The sequence below is a fragment of the Scyliorhinus torazame genome, chromosome 2, assembly GCF_047496885.1.
Source record: "Scyliorhinus torazame isolate Kashiwa2021f chromosome 2, sScyTor2.1, whole genome shotgun sequence".
Classification (NCBI taxonomy): domain Eukaryota; kingdom Metazoa; phylum Chordata; class Chondrichthyes; order Carcharhiniformes; family Scyliorhinidae; genus Scyliorhinus; species Scyliorhinus torazame.
The window spans coordinates 268,084,048-268,106,553 of record NC_092708.1 but is presented as its reverse complement, the minus strand read 5'-3'; the positions used below and the strand labels follow the sequence as shown (position 1 = coordinate 268,106,553).

The following is a 22,506-nucleotide window of genomic DNA, read 5'->3' as shown; positions in this document are numbered from 1 at the left end:
GAAAGACAGAATCAAATGGTTGGCTGAATACAGAGACATTTATGATTCTCTCTTCATATTTCCTGGCTGTTATTCCAGGCTGTTAATCATTTTCTGTCACTGTTGCCCTCAGAGCTGAGTACATTACCTTTCAGATGGCGAGGACTGGCGGAGCATTAATTGGACAATGTCCTATGTATCTAATTTATTTTCCTTACACCCGCGCTTAATAAAATGTCCATCCATCCACCCAGCTTGCTGAAACATGTAGCTTATTGCTGAGGACAGCACAGCTGGCCTCAGTGCCTCCTGAACCAAGGCGACAAGGTGCAAGGGGACATTGCTGAAGAGCTGGATTGGGCTCAGAGTGACACCCTATGTGGTTGTATGTCCCGGCTACACAGCTTTGCAAACGAAATGCTTCGGATATCTCCAATGCGTACCAAGGGGATTTGGTGACTCTGGAAGCGAAGAGGCCGCAGGAAGGATTGGAGGGTTAATACTCTATCCATCCCATTGTCCCACTTCTGGAGCTGACTCACTATTTAAGAGAACATAGTTTGAGAAAAGTCAACAGGAAGGGAGGGGGGTGAGAGGGGATTCCAGGTCATGTGAGAGGGCACTGGGTGAGGGCCCTGCGTTGAGATTGCCCCACTGAGGTTCCTTGTGAGTATCCAAGGGAATTTGCTGAGAAATCTCTGCCGGTTGGTGAACTGGGTGCTGGGTTTTCAAACCTGCAAGGAGGATCCTATTCCAGAATGTTTGAACAAGCAGCAGCTTGCTGTGAGTCACAGTTTATAAACTGGGATCGTCATGCACTCCTGGAGCACACTCCCAGAGCCAGGTGTCGAACGGTAAGTCTCTATCTCATAAGAATACACACACTCAAAAGCAAACAGGTTGTGGCAAATAGTATGGATTGTATAGGGGCAGTGGGGTGTGAGGTGTTGTGCTGGGGAACGGGCGGTACATCTTTCAAGCAGCTGCTTCACAAGGTATCTGTGCTGCAGGTTTTGGGGAGGCTGACAGAGAGCTGGAGTTCTGCTTCAATCATCGCTGAGTTTCAATAGAAGCCTAGTGCTGGGAAGCGCGCCCCTTGTGGTGCCATTTCACACAGCAATGCAGCGTTTGGTTCTGGAAACATGAATGTTACTGTACGTCCAGCTAGTACACCTTCACTTTCATCACAATATTAGGGAGGAGAATGACTCCAACTCCAACCTTGTTTTCTGCAAATTGGTCTGTGCCGGGGGGGGGGGGGGGGGGGGGTTGGGGTCCTTGGGGTTAGTCTGGATGTAAAGGAATTCCTGAGAGTATTTACAAGGGCTCTTTGGGACTTTGTCAGTAATTACAAGGATTTCTGGTTGTGTCAGTATTTGCAGGGGTCCCCAGGAGTCTGCCCCTACTTTAAAAAAAAAATTTAGAGTAGCCAATTCATTTTTTCCAATTAAGGGGCAATTTGGCGTGGCCAATCCACCTACCCTGCACATCTTTTTGGGTTGTAGGGGCGAAACCCACGCAAACATGGGGGGAATGTGCAAACTCCACATGGACAGTGACCCTGGGCCGGGATCGAACTGGGGTCCCCAGCGGCGTAGGCAGCAGTGCTAACCACTGCGCCACTGTGTCGCCCTGAGTCTGCCACTACTTAATGAATATGCCATTTAACTTTCTTAATTGCTTGATTATACCTGCATGCAAACTTGCTGCGTTCCTTATATGAGTACTCCGGTCTCTCTAAACATCAGCATTAAGAAGTTTCGGACTTCCAGTGGTGGCCATGGAGTGAGTGGTTGTATATAAGGTGGCTTGAGGTCAGATTCTTTGGCCCTTTTTGCCTGCTTATGGGGCCCTGGTAGGTTGAAACAGTGGGAATTTCAAAGGCTAAAGTATTCTCCTTTGGTGGGAATGTCAAAGAGTTACCAAACATGGAGTGCAACGAATAAGGGGCACCATTCAGACCAGGAGGACTCGCAGCAGGGGAAAAGATGGCGGAGAGACCTGTGGTGCCATTGCCCGCACAGTGGTCAACAGAGCAGTTGGTGGAAATCCCGGGGGACGAGTTTAAGCAGCAAAGCAAGGCAGCTTCTGATGATTTGGCCAAGGTGGCAGTGCCAATTAGGGCTGCCTTGGAGAGAGTGGAGCAGAAGATGGAGGAGACAGGGACTGATCATAAGAATCGTATTGCCTCGTTGGAGGCTGAAATGTTGATGATGGCGGAGGGTCAGAAAAAGTTGAGGGAGCATCATTTGGGAACAGAACCTGAGGATCGTGGGGATGTCTGAAGGGATCAAGGGAACGCAGGCCACGAAGTATGTGGCCAAAATGTTTGAGAAGTTGGTGGGGCAGGGGATCTTTGACCGTCCTCCTGAGGTGGATTGGGCGCCCAGGTAGCTAAGGAGGAAGCTGAATGCAGGAGAGCTGTCTTGAGCAATCATCGTAAGACTGCTTTGGTACTTGGATAAGGTTTTCATAGAATCATAAAATTTACAGTGCAAAAGGAGGCCATTCGGCCCATCGAGTCTGTACCAACCCTTGGAAAGAGCACCCACTTAAGCCCATGCCTCCACCCTATCCCAGTAACCCCACCCAACCTTTCCGGGCACTAAGGGCAATTGATCATGGCCAATCCACCTAACCTGCAGATCTTTAGACTGTGGGAGGATACCGGAGCTTAGATATGTATTTTCCTTGGAGAGAGGAGGGAGCTAACATTTCGAGCCTTTAAAGAGTCATCCATGGGGCAGCACAGTGGTTAGCACTGCTGCCTCACAGCTCCAGGGGTCTGGGTTTAATTATGGCCTTGGGTGACTGTCTGTGTGGAGTTTGCACGTTCTCCCTGAGTCTGCGTGGGTTTCCTCCGGGTGCTCCAGTTTCTTTTTTTTTTAAATAATATTTTATTGAAAATTTTTGGTCAACCAACACAGTACATTGTGCATCCTTTACACAACATTATAACAATACAGATAATAATGACCTTTTTTATTGAAACAAGAACAAAAGAAAACAACAACAAATAAATAAATATTAAATAACAAAAATAAAAACTAGCCCTAATTGGCAACTGCCTTGTCTCAGGCCACCCCCCCCCCAAGTCCTGGGCTGCTGCTGCTGCCTTCTTTTTTCCCCCATCTATCTTTCCGCAAGATATTCAACGAACGGTTGCCACCGCCTGGTAAACCCTTGAGCCGACCCCCTTAGGACGAACTTAATCCGCTCTAACTTTATGAACCCCGCCATATCATTTATCCAGGTCTCCACCCCCGGGGGCTTGGCTTCTTTCCACATTAGCAATATCCTGCGCCGGGCTACTGGGGACGCAAAGGCCAAAACATCGGCCTCTCTCGCCTCCTGCACTCCCGGCTCTTGTGCAACCCCAAATATAGCCAACCCCCAGCTTGGTTCGACCCGGACTCCTACTACTTTCGAAAGCACCTTTGTCACCCCCATCCAAAACCCCTGCAGTGCCGGGCATGACCAAAACATATGGGTATGATTCGCTGGGCTTCTCGAGCACCTCGCACACCTATCCTCCACCCCAAAAAATTTACTGAGCCGTGTTCCAGTCATATGTGCCCTGTGTAATACCTTAAACTGAATCAGGCTTAGCCTGGCGCACGAGGACGACGAGTTTACCCTGTTTAGGGCATCTGCCCACAGCCCCTCCTCGATCTCCTCCCCTAGCTCTTCTTCCCATTTCCCTTTTAGTTCGTCCACCATAGTCTCCCCTTCATCCCTCATTTCCCTATATATATCCGACACCTTACCGTCCCCCACCCATTTCTTCGAGATGACTCTGTCCTGCACCTCTTGTGTCGGGAGCTGCGGGAATTCCCTCACCTGTTGCCTCGCAAAAGCCCTCAATTGCATGTACCTGAATGCATTCCCTTGGGCAACCCATATTTCTCAGTCAGCGCTCCCAGACTCGCGAACTTCCCATCCACAAATAGATCTTTCAATTGCGTTATACCTGCTCTTTGCCACATTCCATATCCCCCATCCATTCCCCCCGGGGCAAACCTATGGTTGTTTCTTATCGGGGACCCCCCCAATGCTCCGGTCTTTCCCCTATGTCGTCTCCACTGTCCCCAAATCTTCAGTGTAGCTACCACCACCGGACTCGTGGTATAGTTCCTTGGTGAGAACGGCAATGGGGCTGTCACCATAGCCTGCAGGCTGGTCCCCCTACAGGACGCCCTCTCTAATCTCTTCCACGCCGCTCCTTCCTCCTCTCCCATCTACTTACTCACCATTGAAATATTAGCGGCCCAATAATACTCACTTAGGCTCGGTAGTGCCAGCCCCCCCCATCCCTACTACGCTGTAAGAATCCCTTCCTCACTCTCGGCGTCTTCCCGGCCCAAACAAAACCCATGATATTCTTTTCTATCCTTTTGAGAAAAGCCTTCGTGATCACCACCGGGAGGCACTGAAACACAAAGAGGAATCTCGGGAGGACCACCATCTTAACCGCCTGCACCCTCCCTGCCATTGACAATGCTACCATATCCCATCTCTTGAAATCTTCCTCCATCTGTTCCACCAACCGCGTCAAATTTAGCCTGTGCAATGTGCCCAAATTCTTAGCTATCTGGATCCCCAGGTAACGAAAGTCTCTTGTTACCTTCCTCAACGGTAGGTCTTCTATTTCTCTACTCTGCTCCCCTGGATGCACCACAAACAGCTCACTCTTCCCCATGTTCAATTTATACCCTGAAAAATCCCCAAACTCCCCAAGTATCCGCATTATTTCTGGCATCCCCTCCGCTGGATCCGCCACATATAGTAGCAGATCATCCGCATATAAAGATACCCGGTGTTCTTCTCCTCCCCTAAGTATTCCCCTCCATCTCTTGGAACCTCTCAGCGCTATCGCCAGGGGCTCAATCGCCAGTGCAAACAGTAATGGGGACAGAGGACATCCCTGCCTTGTCCCTCTATGGAGCCGAAAATATGCCGATCCCCGTCCATTCGTGACCACACTCGCCACTGGGGCCCTATACAACAGCTGCACCCATCTAACATACCCCTCTCCAAACCCAAATCTCCTCAACACCTCCCACAGATAATCCCATTCCACTCTATCAAATGCTTTCTCGGCATCCATCGCCACTACTATCTCCGTTTCACCCTCTGGTGGGGCCATCATCATTACCCCTAACAGCCTCCGTATATTCGTGTTCAGCTGTCTCCCCTTCACAAACCCAGTTTGGTCCTCATGAACCACCCCCGGGACACATTCCTCTATTCTCATTGCCATTACCTTGGCCAGGACCTTGGCATCCACATTGAGGAGGGAAATTGGTCTGTAGGACCCGCATTGTAGCGGATCCTTTTCCTTCTTTAAGAGAAGCGATATCGTTGCTTCTGACATAGTCGGGGGCAGTTGTCCCCTTTCCTTTGCCTCGTTAAAGGTCCTCGTCAGTAGCGGGGCGAGCAAGTCCAAATATTTTCTGTAAAATTCAACTGGGAATCCGTCCGGTCCCGGGGCCTTTCCCGTCTGCATGTTCCTAATTCCTTTCACCACTTCTTCTACCGTGATCTGTGCTCCCAGTCCCACCCTTTCCTGCTCTTCCACCTTGGGAATTTCCAGCCGATCCAAAAAATCCATCATTCTCTCCCTCCCATCCGGGGGTTGAGCTTCATACAATTTTTTATAAAATGTCTTGAACACTTCGTTCACTCTCTCCGCTCCCCGCTCCGTCTCTCCTTCCTCGTCCCTCACCCCCCCTATTTCCCTCGCTGCTCCCCTTTTCCTCAATTGGTGTGCCAGCAATCTGCTCGCCTTCTCTCCATATTCATACTGTACACCCTGCGCCTTCCTCCATTGTGCCTCTGCAGTGCCTGTAGTCAGCAAGTCAAATTCCACATGCAGCCTTTGCCTTTCCCTGTACAGTCCCTCCTCCGGTGCTTCCGCATATTGTCTATCCACCCTCAAAAGTTCTTGCAGCAACCGCTCCCGTTCCTTACTCTCCTGCTTCCCTTTATGTGTCCTTATTGATATCAGCTCCCCCCTAACCACCGCCTTCAACGCCTCCCAGACCACTCCCACCTGAACCTCCCCATTGTCATTGAGTTCCAAGTACTTTTCAATGCATCCCCTCACCCTTAGGCACACCCCCTCATCCGCCATTAGTCCCATGTCCATTCTCCAGGGTGGGCGCCCTCTTGTTTCCTCCCCTATCTCCAAGTCTACCCAGTGTGGGGCATGATCCGAAATGGCTATAGCCGTATATTCCGTTCCCCTCACCCTCGGGATCAATGCCCTACCCAACACAAAAAAGTCTATGCGTGAATAGACTTTATGGACATAGGAGAAAAACGAGAACTCCTTACTCCTAGGTCTACTGAATCTCCACGGGTCCACCCCTCCCATCTGCTCCATAAAATCCTTAAGCACCTTGGCTGCTGCCGGCCTCCTACCAGTCCTGGACTTCGACCTATCCAGCCTTGGTTCCAACACCGTGTTAAAGTCTCCCCCCATTATCAGCTTTCCGGTCTCTAGGTCTGGGATGCGTCCTAGCATTCGCCTCATAAAGTTGGCATCGTCCCAGTTCGGGGCATACACGTTTACCAAAACCACCATCTCTCCCTGTAATTTGCCACTCACCATCACGTATCTGCCCCCGTTATCCGCCACTATAGTCTTCGCCTCGAACATTACCCGCTTCCCTACTAATATAGCCACCCCCCTGTTTTTCGCATCCAGCCCCGAATGGAACACCTGCCCCACCCATCCTTTGCGCAACCTAACCTGGTCTATCAGTTTCAGGTGCGTTTCCTGTAGCATAACCACATCTGCTTTAAGTTTCTTAAGGTGTGCGAGTACTCGTGCCCTCTTTATCGGCCCATTAAGCCCCCTCACGTTCCACGTGATCAGCCGAGTTGGGGGGCTTCCCACCCCCCCCCCCCCTTGCCGGTTAGCCATCATCTTTTTCCAGCTTCTCACCCAGTTCCCACGCAGCTGTATCTCTCCCAGACGGTGCCCCCCCGCCCATCCTTTCCCGTACCCACTCCCCCCTTTCCCCAGCAGCAGCAACCCAGTAATTCCCCCCCCCCCCCCCCCCCCCCCCTGCTAGACCCCCAGCTAGCGTAATTACTCCCCCCATGTTGCTCCCAGAAGTCAGCAAACTCTGGCTGACCTCGGCTTCCCCCCGTGATCATGGCTCGCACCGTGCGACGCCCCCTCCTTCCTGCTTCTCTATTCCCGCCATAATTATCATAGCGCGGGAACCAAGCCCGCGCCTCTCCCTCAGCCCCGCCTCCCATGGCCAACGCCCCATCTCCTCTCCCTCCCCACCTCCCCCCATCACCACCTGTGGGAGAAAGAAAAGTTACCATACCGCAGGATTAAAACATAAAACCCCTCTTCGCCCCCCCCCATTCGCCCCACCACTTTGTCCAAACGTTCATTTTCATAATCCAATCATTCCAATTTTTCTTCCACAATAAAAGTCCACGCTTCATCCGCCGTTTCAAAGTAGTGGTGCCTCCCTTGATATGTGACCCACAGTCTTGCCGGTTGCAGCATTCCAAATTTTATCTTCTTTTTGTGAAGTACCGCTTTGGCCCGATTAAAGCTCGCCCTCCTTCTCGCCACCTCCGCACTCCAATCTTGATAAACGCGGATCACCGCGTTCTCCCATTTACTACACCGAGTTTTCTTCGCCCATCTAAGGACCATTTCTCTATCCTTAAAACGGAGGAATCTCACCACTATGGCTCTGGGAGTTTCTCCTGCTCTCGATCCTCGCACCATAACTCGGTATGCTCCCTCCACCTCCAACGGACCCGTCGGGGCCTCCGCTCCCATTAACGAGTGCAGCATCGTGCTCACATATGCCCCGACGTCCGCCCCCTCCACACCTTCAGGAAGGCCAAGAATCCTCAAGTTGTTCCTCCTTGCGTTGTTTTCCAGTGCCTCCAACCTCTCCACAGATCGTTTCTGGTGTGCCTCCTGTATCTCCGACTTCACCACCAGGCCCTGTATATCGTTCTCATTCTCTGCTGCTTTCGCCTTCACGACCCGAAGCTCCTGCTCCTGGGTCTTTTGTTCCTCTTTCAGCCCTTCAATCGCCTGTAATATCGGGGCCAACAACTCTTTCTTCATTTCCTTTTTTATCTCCTCCACGCAGCGTTTCAAGAACTCTTGTTGTTCAGGGCCCCATATGAAACTGCCACCTTCCGACGCCATCTTGGTTTCTGCTTGCCTTCCTTGCTGTTGTTCCAAAGGATCCGCTGCAATCCGGCCACTTTCCTCTCCTTTTTCCATCCGTGTCCAGGGGGAACACCCTTCTGGTTTACCGCACGGTGTTTTTAGCCGTTAAAATTGCCGTTGGGGCTCCTATCAAGAGCCCAAAAGTCCGTTCCACCGGGAGCTGCCGAAACGTGCGACTCAGCTGGTCATCGCCGCACCCGGAAGTCCGTGCTCCAGTTTCTTACCACAGTGCAAAGATGTGCAGGGTAGGTGGATTGGCCATGAAAAATTGTCCCCAGTGTACAAAAGATTAGGTCGGGTTATGGGGATAGGTGGAGGTATGGACATAAGTACGGTGCACTTTCCAAGGGCCGGTGCAGGCTTGATGGGCTGAATGGCCTCCTTCTGCAGTGTAAATTCTATGAAATGTTAGCTCCCTTCTCTCCCACCGATGCTGTCAGACCTGCTGAGATTGCCCAGTATTTCCTGCAGTAATTTGCTTTTATTTATGTATTTTCCTTGTCTTCTGGCTGTGACACGCCTTCCCTGTAGGAGAAAATTAAAATTTGATTTGATTTATTATCATGTTACCTCGGTATTGTGAAAAGTATTGTTCTGCGTACAGTCCAGACAGTCGAGACAGATCGTTCCATACATGAAAAAACATAGGACATACATGATACACATAGGGCGCGATACACCGGCCACGCTGCACCAGAAAAGCAGCTCGCCGCGGCGCAGCTTGGTCGTTGAAAGCTGGGAGACCCCGCTCCCGGGACCTATCCGGCTCTCAATGCTTCACGAGATTCAATGCAATCTCGCAAGATGTTGCAAGGTCATTTTTTTAGCAAATCTGCATATTAGAGTGAGGCAGTGCCTGTAGAAACAGGCATCAGACTGTAGTACTATTCAGTAAAGAAGATGTGTGAAAAGATCAGTTCAGTCCATAAGAGGGGAGAAGCTGTTTATGAACCTGTTAAATCTGTTAGTGCCTGTTCTCAGACTTTTGTATCTCCTGCCCTGGAAGAGGATGGAAGAGAGAATAACCCGGGTAGGAGGGCCTTTGACTTTTTGCTTTCCCCCAGGCAGCGGGAGGTGTAGATGGAGTCAATAGATGGCAGGCAGGTTCACGTGATGGACTGGTTGTGTTCATGACTCTGTTGTTTCTTATGGTCTTGGGCAGAGCAGTTGCCATACCAGGCTGTGATTCAACCAAATAAGATGCTTTCTATGGTGCATCTGTAAAGGTTGGTCAGAGTCAATGCAAGAGACATGCCAAATTTCCTGAGTTTCCTGAAGAAGTATAGGCACTGTTGTGCTTTCTTGGTCGTAGCGTCGTTGTGGGTGGACTAGGACCACATTGTTGGTGATGTACACACCTAGGAATTTGAAGTTGTCAACCATCTCCACCTCGGCTCCATTGATGCAGACAGGGACGTGTACGATATATCGCTTTCTGAAGTCAATGCCCAGCTCTTTAGTTTTGCTGGCATTGATTGCTGTCATTGCACCACTCCACTAGGTTCTCAATCTCCCTCCTGTATTCTGACTCATTGTTCTTCGAGATCCAACCCATTACGGTCGTGTCATCAGCAAACTTGTAGATGGCGTTGGAGCCAAAATTTACCCACAGTCGTGTGTGTATGGAGAGTATAGTAGGGGACTAAGTACACAGCCATGTAGAGCCCTGGTATTGAGGATTATCGTGGAGGGGGTATTGTTGTTTATACTTACTGATTGCGGTCTATGGGTCAGCACGGTAGCACAGTAGTTAGCACAGTTGCTTCACAGCTCCAGGATCCCACGTTCAATTCCCGGCTTGGGTCACTGTCTGTGCGGAATCTGCACGTTCTCCCCATGTCTGCGTGGGTTTCCTCCCACAGTCCAAAGATGTGCAGGTCAAGTGGATTGGCTTTGATAAATTGCCTTTAGTGCCCAACAAAGGTTAGGTGGGGTTATTGGGATAGGGTGGAGGTGTGGAGATAGGGTGGAGGTATGGGATTAGGTAGGGTGCTCTTTCCAAGGGCCGGTGCAGACTCGATACACCGAATGGCCTCCTTCTGCATTGTAAATTCTATGATTCTATGAATATCGAGGATCCAGTTGCAGAGGGAGGAGCCAAGTCCTAGGTTTTGGAGTTTTGTTATCAGCTTGGCTGGGATTATGGTGTTGAAAGAGGAACTGTAGTCAATAAATAGGAGTCTCACGTAGTTGTTGTCGAGATGCTCTAGAGCTGCATGTAGGGCCACGGAGATGGCGCCTGCTGTGGACCATTTGTGGCGGTATGTGAATTGCAGCGGATCAAGAAATTCTGGGAATATGGAGTTGATGTGTCTCATGGCTAACCACTTGAAGCACTTCATAATGATAGGTGTTAAGGCCACCACACAGTAGTCATTGAGGCATGTTGCTTGGTTCTTCTTTGGCACCGGTATGATGGTGGTCTTCTTGAAGCAGGTGGGAACCTCAGAACGGAGTAGGGAGAGGTTGAAGATCTTCGCGAACACACCCACCAGTTGGTCCGCGTAGGATCTGTTTGCACGACCAGGGACTCCCTTGCATTCCGAGGGTTCACTTTCAAGAAGGCTGATCTGACTTCGGAAGCTGTGATGGTAGGTATGGGTGTGTCCGAGGCTGCTGTGACAGTTTGATGGTTTTCTGCTCGAAATGAACATAGATGCATTGAGTTCATCAGGCAGGGGGTGCGCTACTGCCGGAGATACTGCTCAGCTTCGCTTTGTAGCCCGTTATGGTGTTTAAGTCTTGCCTTGCCACAACTGTCGAACATCTGTGTCGCAAGTCTGTGACTCCAGCTTAGTCTGGTATTGTCTCTTGGCATCCCTGATGGCTTTGCGGACGTCGTACCTGGATTTCTTGTATAGGTCAGGGTTGCCTGTCTTGAACACCTTAGGCTTGGCCTTCAGTAGGGAGTGAATCTCTCAATTAAACCATGTTTTCCGGTTGGGGAACGTACATAGTACCTTCTTTGGCACGTAATCTTCTACACACATACTGATGAGGTCTGTGACGGTGGTGGCATACTCGTCTAGGTTGGCCCTGAGTTCTTAAATATGGACCAGATTGTTGGTGATGTGCACACCTAGGAGTTTGAAGCTGTCAACCATCTCCACTTCGAATCCACTGACTCCAAGTAGTCACATAGTAGCTCTTCTGTTGCCTTGGACCAGCATTGCAAACTTTCTTAACCGGATTCTCCTGCTTAAGTTTCTGCTTGTATGCCGGGAGAAGGAGCACTGTTTTATGGTCCGATTTTCAGAAGTGCAGTCGCGGGATGGATCGGTAGGTGCCCTTGATGTTTGTGTAGCAGTGGTCAAGGACGTTGGCGCCCCTGGAGGGGCGGGAAACGTGTTGGCTAACTCTGTCCCATCCTCTTGCAATTCTGCACAATGGCAGGTGAGCTTGGGGTCCAATCTGGTTGCAATCTCTCTGCTGACAGTTGGGTGATAGGTTCGGTGTCGTTTGGGACACTACTGCCCTCTGGGGGACAGTCAGCTCTTGCGGTACCTTCAGATGGCTTATCAACTGGACGAGGCATCACCCCACTTTTTCTGGGTCAATTTGGAACCTTTTTGCTCCATATTTAAATTCGGCAGAAAGTGGTCAGTGAAATCCACTTTATGCCTAATTTAAATAGAGGGCAAAAAGGTTCCAAATTGACCCAGAAAGAGTCAATCTGGCCGGGGCCTTTGGCTTTGGAGGGGGTGCTTTCCTAACATGTTCCTTGTCCTTTGGAACACCGCTACCCTCAAGTGAAGGTACACCTCCAGCTACCCTCTGTGGTGACTTTTTGACTAGGGGAGGTATCTCCCTCCTATCTGCTCAGGAGTTTGGGAACTCCCTATGTCCCTATTTAATGCTGGAAGGAAAGTTTCTGCCAGCCATACTGCAGACAAGTCCTTAACCTTTTCCTTTCCAGGCTTAATAACCTGCCTTCTTTCAGGCTCTTTGGCTATGTGGGTCACCTCCCTCACTATTTCTTTCCTGGCTTTAGGAGTTCTGTGGTCCCTACTTAATGGTCCCTACCATCTGCTGCCCTAGTCCTGTTGGGTAATGGAGGTTGTGGGTTTGGAAGGTGTTGTCGAAGGAGCCTTGCCGATTTGCTGCAGTGCATCTTGTACGTGGCACACGTTGCTGCTACTGGGGATCAGTGGCAGACAGAGTGAATGTTTAAGATGACGTATGGAAGGTGAGACAAGCGGACTAAATGTGCTTGCTGTGGGGCATTGTTTCCATTTGGTTAAATCGCGCCCAGAATCAGGGGTAGGACTGAGCGTCACAGTGCAAGAAAGGGAATGAGCAGATAGTCACAGTGCAAAAAGGATTGGCGAAGGGCTGAGGGTCACAGTGCCAAACAGGGTTAGGGGGAATGTTGAAGGTCATAGTGCAGTAGAGGGTTTTTGGAAAGGCTGAGTATCACAGGGTTGAACATGGAGGGGACTGAAGACTATCAGACAGGACAGGATGAGCAGTCTGGAGCAAAGAGTGAGACTTAAGGATATAGATCAAACCATTACTACACAAAACCCGACCTCTGGGGTCCAGCTCTGAATGGAGCCTGCTGGTAGCCTTTACCAGGTGTACCAGTGGAGGGTGTGCCAGTCATACTCCCTCAACCATGTCCAATCTACCTGTACAGGATACAGAAACACGGTCAGTGTGAGTCACTTGTGACTAGCCTTTTGTTGAAGTTTATATGGCTGGTGTATGAGCTAGCAGGAAGTGGATTAGATCATTCTTGGCTTTCTCTAAGAGCTCAGACTGTGTAGATGAGTCACTTGTCCCTAATGTAAGGGCGATGTTTACAGACACTAAGCCTAATCCAGTGCACCAGCTGATGTAATAAATGCACTTTATAAATACACAGAAAATGAGCCCCTCATTGAGTGAGTGCGGAGGAAGCCACATGCTGGTTGATATAACTGTGGGTGGCACCGTGTTTGGGTAATCATAAGTGGATTGTCCACTAGTCTTCAGGAATTAAAGGTAAAGGTCCTGCTGCGAGAGGAGAAAGATGACAGGGCCATTAAAAGAAATTGGGTGTTTATAATTTTCATTGTCTTTGAACACTTTCATTCATTAATCATAACAATATTGGAGACATTGTAACGGGTATCATGTCAGGCCTAATTAAACTGATGGAATTTTTTGAAATTGTGGATGCGGGAAATGTCTGTGGACATTATATTGGCTTCCAGAGGCATCTAATAAAATCCCTCCTTGGAGACTATTTGTTCAAATTGAAACTCGTGGGGCTGGATTCTCCGTTCCTGAGACTAAGTGTTGACGTCAGGGCAGGATTCGTGGACTTTCACGACAGCAAAACTGGTGCCGAACTTGGACCGATTCAGCGACTGTGGCGGGGCTAGCACTGGTGACATGTGGAACACAATCGATTGCGGCCGGAGAATCCCGCCCATAGTCTTAAAAATAGAGTCAGATCTTCCAGGAGTGAAATTAGGAAACACTTCAGCACATAAAGAGAGGTAGAAGTTTGGAATGCTTTTCTGCAAATGGCAATCAATGTTAGATCAGTTATTAATTTTTAGCCTGCGATTGATAAATTTCTGTTAACCAGAGTTATTAAGGGGTAAGTGGCAAAGTTAGGTCACAGATCAGCCAATGATCTAATTGAATAAAGGAACAGGTTTGAGGGGCTGACTGGCCACCTGTTCCTTTGTTTTATGAGGTGGGAAGAAAAGCTGTTTGATTGACAGTCAAGATTCAACCAATTGGGCAGTGAAGAGTCCGTTTGGTTTCTGATTGGCCGTGGGAAGGTGGTGGGCAATACAGACACCCGGCGCTGACTGTGACTATTCAATTTGTGTGGCATTTGACAAGATTCACGATTGTCTCCTGTAAGCCAGCTGTTTCTGGCCAACACACCCCACAGATGGATACACACATGGTCACAAAAGGTGAATGCATACCACTGAGGGTCAGATGCCGTCTCTTGCATACCTGCAGTTTTTGCGAATGGTTCAATCAAGCCCAGGCTATGGTAACATCCTTCCTGATCACCCTCTCTCACCCTAGTCCCAGCAGAGACAATAAATAGTTTAAATGGGTATACAGACACTCTCCATTCATGTGAATAGCATTAAGTCTACTACACAATGTATTTCAATCTTGGGGTAACTCGCCAAGGACAAAGCTGACCTGCTGTTTGGGCAGGAGAGGGCAGCACGGTGGCGCAGTCGTTAGCATTGCTGCCTCATGGCGCCGAGGTCCCAGGTTCGATCCCGGCTCTGGGTCACTGTCCGTGTGGAGTTTGCACATTCTCCCTGTGTCTGCGTGGGTTTTGCCCCCACAACCCAAAGATGTGCAGGTTAGGTGGATTGGCCACGCTAAATTGCCCCTTAATTGGAAATAATGAATTGGGTACTCTAAATTTGAAAAAAGAAGTGTGTGAGCACCTGCAGGCAGTGGGCACAATGGTGAGGAAGGGTAGAAGGGGGAGAGAGTGAGGGAGGGCAGACTGGAGAGGAAGGGTAGAAGGGAGAGGGAGGGAGGCAGGAGGGTGAGAAAAGGAGTGAAAGGAGAAAGAGGGAGAAAAGCATGCAGAGGGAGAGGGAAAGGGAGGGAGAGAGAGAGAGGGAGGAGGTGGGAGGGAGGGAACAGGAGAGAGTGGCAGCAAGGAGGAGGGAGAGAGGGGGTAGATTGAAAGTGGGAGATGGAGGGAGTGTGAGAGAGAGGGAAAGAAGAGATAGACACTGCAAAATGAAAGGGATTGGGAGAATAAGGAGGCTTTTCAGTGTGAGTTGAGTAGGTTTGGAGGACAGGGAGGGGGATGAGGGGTGGGAGAGAGGGAGTAGGGGGAGCGAGAGGAAGGCAGGGAGAGTGGAAGGCAGTGAGAGAGGGAAGGAAGTGAGAGAGAGGGTGGGGACGGGAGAGAGGGAGGGAGGGGGTTGCAAACGAGTCAGCGGGTTGTATACCTGTCTGGATTTCCTCTGGGTGCTCACGTTTCCTTCCACAAGTTCTGAAAGACATGCTTGTTAGGTAATTTGGACATTCTGAATTCTCCCTCAGTGTACTCGAACAGGCACCGGAATGTGGTGATTAGGGGATTTTCACAGTAACTTTTTAAAAATATATTTTTTATTCTCCTGCTTTTTCACATTTTCTCCCAAATTTACACCCAACAATAAACAATAATCAGTAACAAATATGTCAATTCCCATATCAATAACAACGATCCCATCCTCCCACCAAACCCCAAACATTAACCCGCATATTCACGTAAATAAATGACAAAAAGGAATTAGGGATCACCCATAGTCGCCATAAACACACACAGCTCCCCTCCCCCCAACCCTCCCACCCACCCGCCCCAACTAATGTTCGATGTTATCCAGTTCCTGAAAGCGCATGAAGAATAATGCCCATAAATTGTAGAACCCTTCCATCCTTCCCCTCAGTTCAAACTTAACCTTCTCAAGAGTCAAGAATTCCAACAGGTCCCCCTGCCACGCCAGGGCACAGGGAGGAGAGGTTGCTCTCCAACCTATCAGGATCCGCCTTCAGGCGATCAACGAGGCGAAGGCTACAACATCTGCCCCGCACCCGTTTCCAACCCTGGCTGGGCCGACACCCCTAATATGGCCTCCCGGGGACCCGGGTCCAGCTTCACGTGCACCACTTTAGAAATTACCCTAAAAACTTCCTTCCAGTAATCCTCTAGCTTTGGACAGGGCCAAAACATATGAACGTGATTAGTGCCCCCCCCACCCCCCCCCCCCCCCCCCCCCCGCAACGTTCACACTCATCATCTACTCCTTCAAAGAATCGGCTCATCCTCGCCCTCGTCAGGTGTGCTCTGTATACCACCTTCAGCTGTATCAGCCCCAACCTCGCGCACGAGGTGGAGGTACCTCACACCAGAACCCCTCCTCCATATCCTCTCCCAACTCTTCCTCCCACTTTGCTTTGATCCTTTCCAGTGGTGCCTTCTCCTCTTCCAAAATAGCTCCGTACACCGCTGACACTACCCCTTTCCAGTCCCCCTGTCGTCAGCACCCCCTCCAGCAATGTGGAGGCCAGCTCCCCCGGGAACCTCTGTATCTCCTTTCTGGCAAAATATCAAACCTGCATGTATCTAAACATTTCCCCCAGTTCCAGCCCATACTTCGCTTCCAGCTCCTTCAGTCCTGCAAATCGACCCCTAAGAAACAAATCTTTTAGTGTCTTAATCCCCTTCTCTTCCCATTTCCAAAAATTTCCATCCCACCTCCCTGGCACTATTCTGTGGTTCCCCTGAATCGGCATTTCCCTTGACCCTGCCCCCAACCCGAAGTGTTATCATAGAATTTACAGTGCAGAAGGAGGCCATTCAGCCCATCGAGTCTGCACCAGCTCTTGGAAAGAGCACCCTACCCAAGGTCAACACCTCCACCCTATCCCCATAACCCAGTAACCCCATCCAACACTAAGGGCAATTTTGGTCACTAAAGGCAATTTATCATGGCCAATCCACCTAACCTGCACATCTTTGGACTGTGGGAGGAAACCGGAGCACCCGGAGGAAACCCATGCACACACGGGGAGGATGAGCAGACTCTGCACAGACAGTGACCCAAGCCGGAATCGAACCTGGGACCCTGGAACTGTGAAGCAATTGTGCTATCCACAATGCTACCATGCTGCCTGTTGGCGAAACTGTCTCCAAATTCTCAATGAAGCTATTATTGACGGACTCCCTGAGTATTTCCCCAGGGCTATCGGGAGCGGCGCTGTTGCTAGTGCTTTCAATCCCGACCCCCTGCACAAACTCTCCTCCATTCTGACCCACTGGGAATCAACCCCTCTGACCCAGCTCTGCACCTTCTCCACATTCACCGCCCTGTAGCAATACATCAGGGGCGAAATTTTCCCCAACGGCGCGATGTCCGCCGACTGGCGCCCAAAACGGCGCCAATCAGACGGGCATCGCGCCGGCCCAAAGGTGCGGAATGCTCCACATCTTTGGGGGCCGAGCCCCAACATTGAGGGGCTAGGCCGGCGCCGGAGGGATTTCCGCCCCGCCAGCTGGCGGAAATGGCGTTTGTTGCCCCGCCAGCTGGCGCGGAAATGCGGCGCATGCGCGGGAGCGTCAGCGGCCGCCGACAGTTTCCCGCGCATGCGCAGTGGGGAGAGTCTCTTCCGCCTCCGCCACGATCGCGGGCCAGGCCACCGTGGGGGCACCCCCGGGGTCAGATCGCCCCGCGCCTCCCCTAGGACCTCGGAGCCCGCCCAGGCCGCCTGGTCCCGCCGGTAAATACCAGCTTCGATTTACGCCGGCGGGACAGGCAATTTCTGGGCGGGACTTCGGCCCATCCGGGCCGGAGAATTGAGCGGGGGGTCCCACCAACCGGCGCGGCCCGATTCCCGCCCCCGCCCAATCTCCGGTACCGGAGACTTCGGCGGGGGCGGGGGCGGGATTCACGGCGGCCAACGGCCATTCTCCGACCCGGCGGGGGGTCGGAGAATGACGCCCCAGGTTCGGAAGACTCAAACCCCCTGCCTTCCCCTCTGTAGCAGCACCTTTCTAACTCTGGCCACCTTCCCTCCCCATATGAACGACGTAATCCCTCAATCTCTCTGAAAAAAGCCTTTGGCAGGAAAATCGGCAGGCATTGAAAAATAAACAGAAATCGCAGCAACACGTTCATTTTAACTGCCTGTACCCGACCCGCCAGTGACAGAGGGAGGCTGTCCCACCTTGCCAGATCGGCTTTCACTCTCCCCACCAAACTAGAAATGTTGTACCTGCAGAGCCCGCCCCCCCCCACCCCCCCACTCCCGGGCAACCTGCACCCCCAGGTACCTAAAGTGAGTCCCTGCCCTACGGAATGGCAACCCCCCCACCCCTGCCCCACCCCCGGCCGAGACACCACAAAATACTCACTCTTGTCTCGATTTAGTTTGTACCCCGGGAAAGACCCAAACACTCGAAGCAGCTCCAATATTCCCCCTATCGACACACTCGGTTCCGACACGTATAACAGCAAGTCATCGGCATATAAGGACACCCTATGCTCTATACCCCCCCGCACTATCCTTTTACATACCCCCGAACCTCTTAATGCGATGGTCAACGGCTCAATCACGAATGCAAACAGCAGGGGGGTCATAGGACATCCCTGCCTAGTCCCACGGTGGAGAGAAAAGTATCTCGAGCTGATGTTGTTTGTGCGGACACGCGCCTTCGGCTCCTTATATAGTAGCTTTACCCAGTTCACAAATCTTGGTCCAATCCCAAACCCGCTCCAGAACTGCCATCAAGTACCCCCATTCTACCCGGTCAAACGCCTTCTCGGCGTCCAATGCCACAACCACGTCTGTTTCCTTCCCTTCCGCCGGTGCCCTAACGACGTTCAAAACCCTCCTAATGTTTGAAAAGAGCTGCCTCCCTTTCACGAACTCCGTCTGATCCTCACCTATCACCTTTGGGAGGCACTCCTCCAGCCTACCCGCGTACCTTCGCCAATACTTTTGCGTCCACATTCAGAAGTGATATGGGCCTATATGACCCACACTCCATCGGATCCTTATCTTTTTTTAGCAACAGGGAAATTGACGCCTGCCCGAAGGTTTGTGGCAACACCCCCTTCCCTATCGCCTCTTCAAAAATCCCCACCATCAGGGGTGCCAAGTAACTTAATAATAATAATAATCATAATAATCTTTTATTGTCACAAGTAAGAAGTTACTGTGTAAAGCCCCTAGTCACCACATTCCGGCACCTGTTCGGGTAAGCCGGTACGGGAATTGAACCTGCGCTGCTGGCCTTGTTCTGCATTACAAACCAGCTGTCTAGCCCACTGAGCTAAACCGGCCCTCTGAGCTAAACCGGCCCTATATAAGTCTATTTGTGACACTAATAAAGATTATTATTATTATTAGACAGGAAGAGGGTGGGAGTGTGTGAATGTGAGAGAGACGGGAGGAAGAGAGAGTGACACTGAGGAAGGAGAGAGGATTGGGGAAGAAGGATGCGTTTCAGGGTGAGAGAGAGGGGTTGTGGAAAACATGCAACTTTGCTCACTTTCACACTTACAGCCTATTTCATGGATGTATATAATCTCGAACCTGATGCTTTTTAAACAACCTTTTTCCTTTTAAACCCTCCTGGGCCAGACTAAAAAGGAAAAAGATTCAATTCTTTCCAATGGCTTTCTCCCTCCTTTATATTTGTCTGATAAATTATTTTGGGAGTAACGTTTAAGGTACAGAAATCTGGGGTAGAAGAAGAAAAACATTTGGAGGGGGTTCCAATTTTTTCTGTTACCCTTAGATTTTTCTTTAAATGTTTCTGCTCTCGAAGTGCCTGTCTATATACTGGAATTAAAAAAACGTTTAGCCGTGTAGAAAAAGCTGGGAGTCCAGTTGATCCAGAAAAGCCCAACCTTTCAGAGTTTGAGTGTGCTTTAATATGAGCAACTGAAGGAGGATAATGGGTTGGGGAGGTGGAGAATGGTTGGTGGTGAATGAAGGAAAACTGTTTAATTGTTGTTGGCCACCTGCCCAGAACCGAGTGTCTTGTTTGTTTAATATTCTTTAATGGCAGCCCAGAACAAATTTGCAAATTCCTGCTCCGAGTACAGTTCGATTGCTAACATGAAATTTTAATCTAAAGAGCCCCTGAAAATTAAAAACAAAATGAATAAAGAGCCCTTGAGAAAATCTCAAAAAGACCCCTCAGAAAGAAAAAAAAAATTCTGACCACTGCGTCAGGCCTTTCAAGACAAGCGAAACCCGTGCAAGTAATGGTTTACTGGCCAATGTTTTGGGTCTGGATTTGCCCCTGACATGCTGGAAGTGTATGAGAGCATTGTTCTGGGCAGTAACATTCCAGAATCCATGAAGAAAAGCATCATCACCTTCAGGTGCAAGCATAAGGGGGAGAAGGGAACAAACGAGAAATTGGTGACCCATTTCACTACTTCATGTGAACTACAAAATACGTCCAAGGTCACAGAGCCAATCGGGTCGAGTCTGCCCTGGAGATGCTGATCCACTCTGATCAGACCTGCACTGTACCCAGCAGTAAGATCTCTGATAGACTTGCTCCACTCAGGGATACAATCACCTACATACAGGACATGAAGGTGGATATCATCAGCTTGGACCTGGAGGCCTTTAACAGGCATCACACACCTCCATGATGGGTGTGCTTTCCAAAACACCAAAATACGATTTGGGGAGGGAATGTACAATTGAATGCTTCTGCTCCACATAATCAGTCGCGCAGTTTCAGTTAATGCTTGAGAACCGGAAAGCGTTCCGATCAAATAGGGAGTCAGGCAGGGCTGCCGTCTCGCCCCTTCTTGTTTCTGGGTTGAACCTCGTGCTGAGTCGATCAGGTAGGATGCAGGCAGATGAAGGGTGATGATCCCCGGCAACAAAGGCCCTCAGACCAAAGCCTCCCTGTCTCTGGATGATGTTGCCATTTCCTTCTCAAATCCACTGTCAGTGCTCAGACTGATGAGCATCTGTGACCAGTGTAAACAGGCCTTGGGAGCAAAAGTAAACCATAGCAAGAGGGAGGTTGTGTTTTCTGTGAACTGGGCCTTTGTGCCCTTCACTGTCAGCTCAGACTAACTGTAGGTATTTGGGATACAGTTTTGAGGTGCCGGGGTGTGTGCCAAAAACTGGAAGGAGCGAGTAGCTATAGCAAAGCTGGATAGTCCCTCTCCATTGCAGGTAAGAACCTAGTCATCAGATGCAAGACACTTTCTGTGTTGCTCTCCGTGATGCAGGTCTGACCCATAGCCTGAAAAAAGAATAGAAGCATGGACTATTTTCTAAACGGTGACAAAATTCATAATGCTGAAGTGCAAAGGGACTTGGGAGTCCTAGTCCAGGATTCTCTAAAGGTAAACTTGCAGGTTGAGTCCGTAATTAAGAAAGCAAATGCAATGTTGTCATTTATCTCAAGAGGCTTGGAATATGGAAGCAGGGATGTACTTCTGAAGCTTTATAAAGCATTAGTTAGGCCCCATTTAGAATACTGTGAGCAATTTTGGGCCCCACACCTCAGGAAGGACATACTGGCACTGGAGCGGGTCCAGCGGAAATTCACACGGATGATCCCAGGAATGGTAGGCCTAACATACAATGAGCGTCTGAGGATCCTGGGATTATATTCATTGGAGTTTAGGAGGTTGAGGGGAGATCTAATAGAAACTTACAAGATAATGAATGGCTTAGATAGGGTGGACGTAGGGAAGTTGTTTCCATTAGCAGGGGAGACTAGGACCCGGGGGCACAGCCTTAGAATAAAAGGGAGTCACTTTAGAACAGAGATGAGGAGACATTTCTTCAGCCAGAGAGTGGTGGGTCTGTGGAATTCATTGCCACAGAGGGCGGTGGAGGCCGGGACATTGAGTGTCTTTGAGACAGAAGTTGATAAATTCTTGATTTCTCGAGGAATTAAGGGCTATGGAGAGAGAGCGGGTAAATGGAGTTGAAATCAGCCATGATTGAATGGTGGAGTGGACTCGATGGGCCGAATGGCCTTACTTCCGCTCCTATGTCTTATGGTCTTATGGTCTTATGCTAGGGTGGTCACCCATCCATCTTCCACTTTATCTGGAGATTGAAAATGTCCATCTACAAATCTCTGCAGAAAGAAGGGAAAAGTGTATCTGGCATCGCTCTCATCCTGCTGGCCAGATCAGTGCGGCTGCATGAAGCTATGTGAAGACTCTTTGGATGCGATTGAAACAAATGGAAACTATGTTCCATAGTGAGCATGTTTAGCCGTGTGTTTCCCGGCACTCGCAGCGCCGACAAACACAATGTATCTAACGTGACTCCGGTTAGATATGGGGCCTCAGCAGGGAATGCGTGGCCGAGGCCCCACTCAGTCCTGTTTCCTGCACTGAGGAGCGCCACTCGCCAAAATTTAAAAATGGCTTCCTAATCTCTTGATCCCCCGAACTCCCCCAAAGCCCCAACTCGCCAGTAAGAGGGTCCTCGTCCCTCCCCACGCCCCTCCCCACCCCATGTGCACAAGACACCTTGGGCCTTATCACCACTGCGCAAAAATGTCAGCTTGACACTGCCAGTGTCTCTGCCAGTGCCACTTGGGCACCCTCTGGCAGTACCAACATAGAACAAGAACATAGAACATACAGTGCAGAAGGAGGCCATTCAGCCCATCGAGTCTGCACCGACTCACTTAAGCCCTCACTTCCACCCTATCCCTGTAACCCAACAACCCCTCCTAACCATTTTGGTCACTAAGGGCAATTTATCACGGCCAATCCACCTAACCTGCACATCTTTGGACTGCAGTGGCAGGGTGTCACCCTGCCCAGAGAGCTAGCACC

The 22,506-nt window shown here is 50.2% G+C and overlaps 1 protein-coding gene across 1 annotated transcript in view; it reads left to right on the top strand.

Moving 5' to 3' along the window:
• The first annotated feature begins 650 nt into the window (after positions 1-650).
• Positions 651-22,506, top strand: part of LOC140398364 (serine/threonine-protein kinase PAK 4-like) — a 127,018-nt gene continuing 105,162 nt past the window's right edge. Inside the window, exon 1 of the mRNA XM_072486986.1 lies at positions 651-833. The gene's annotated coding sequence lies outside the window, so the exon portion shown is untranslated. The remainder of the gene's footprint in view (positions 834-22,506) is intronic.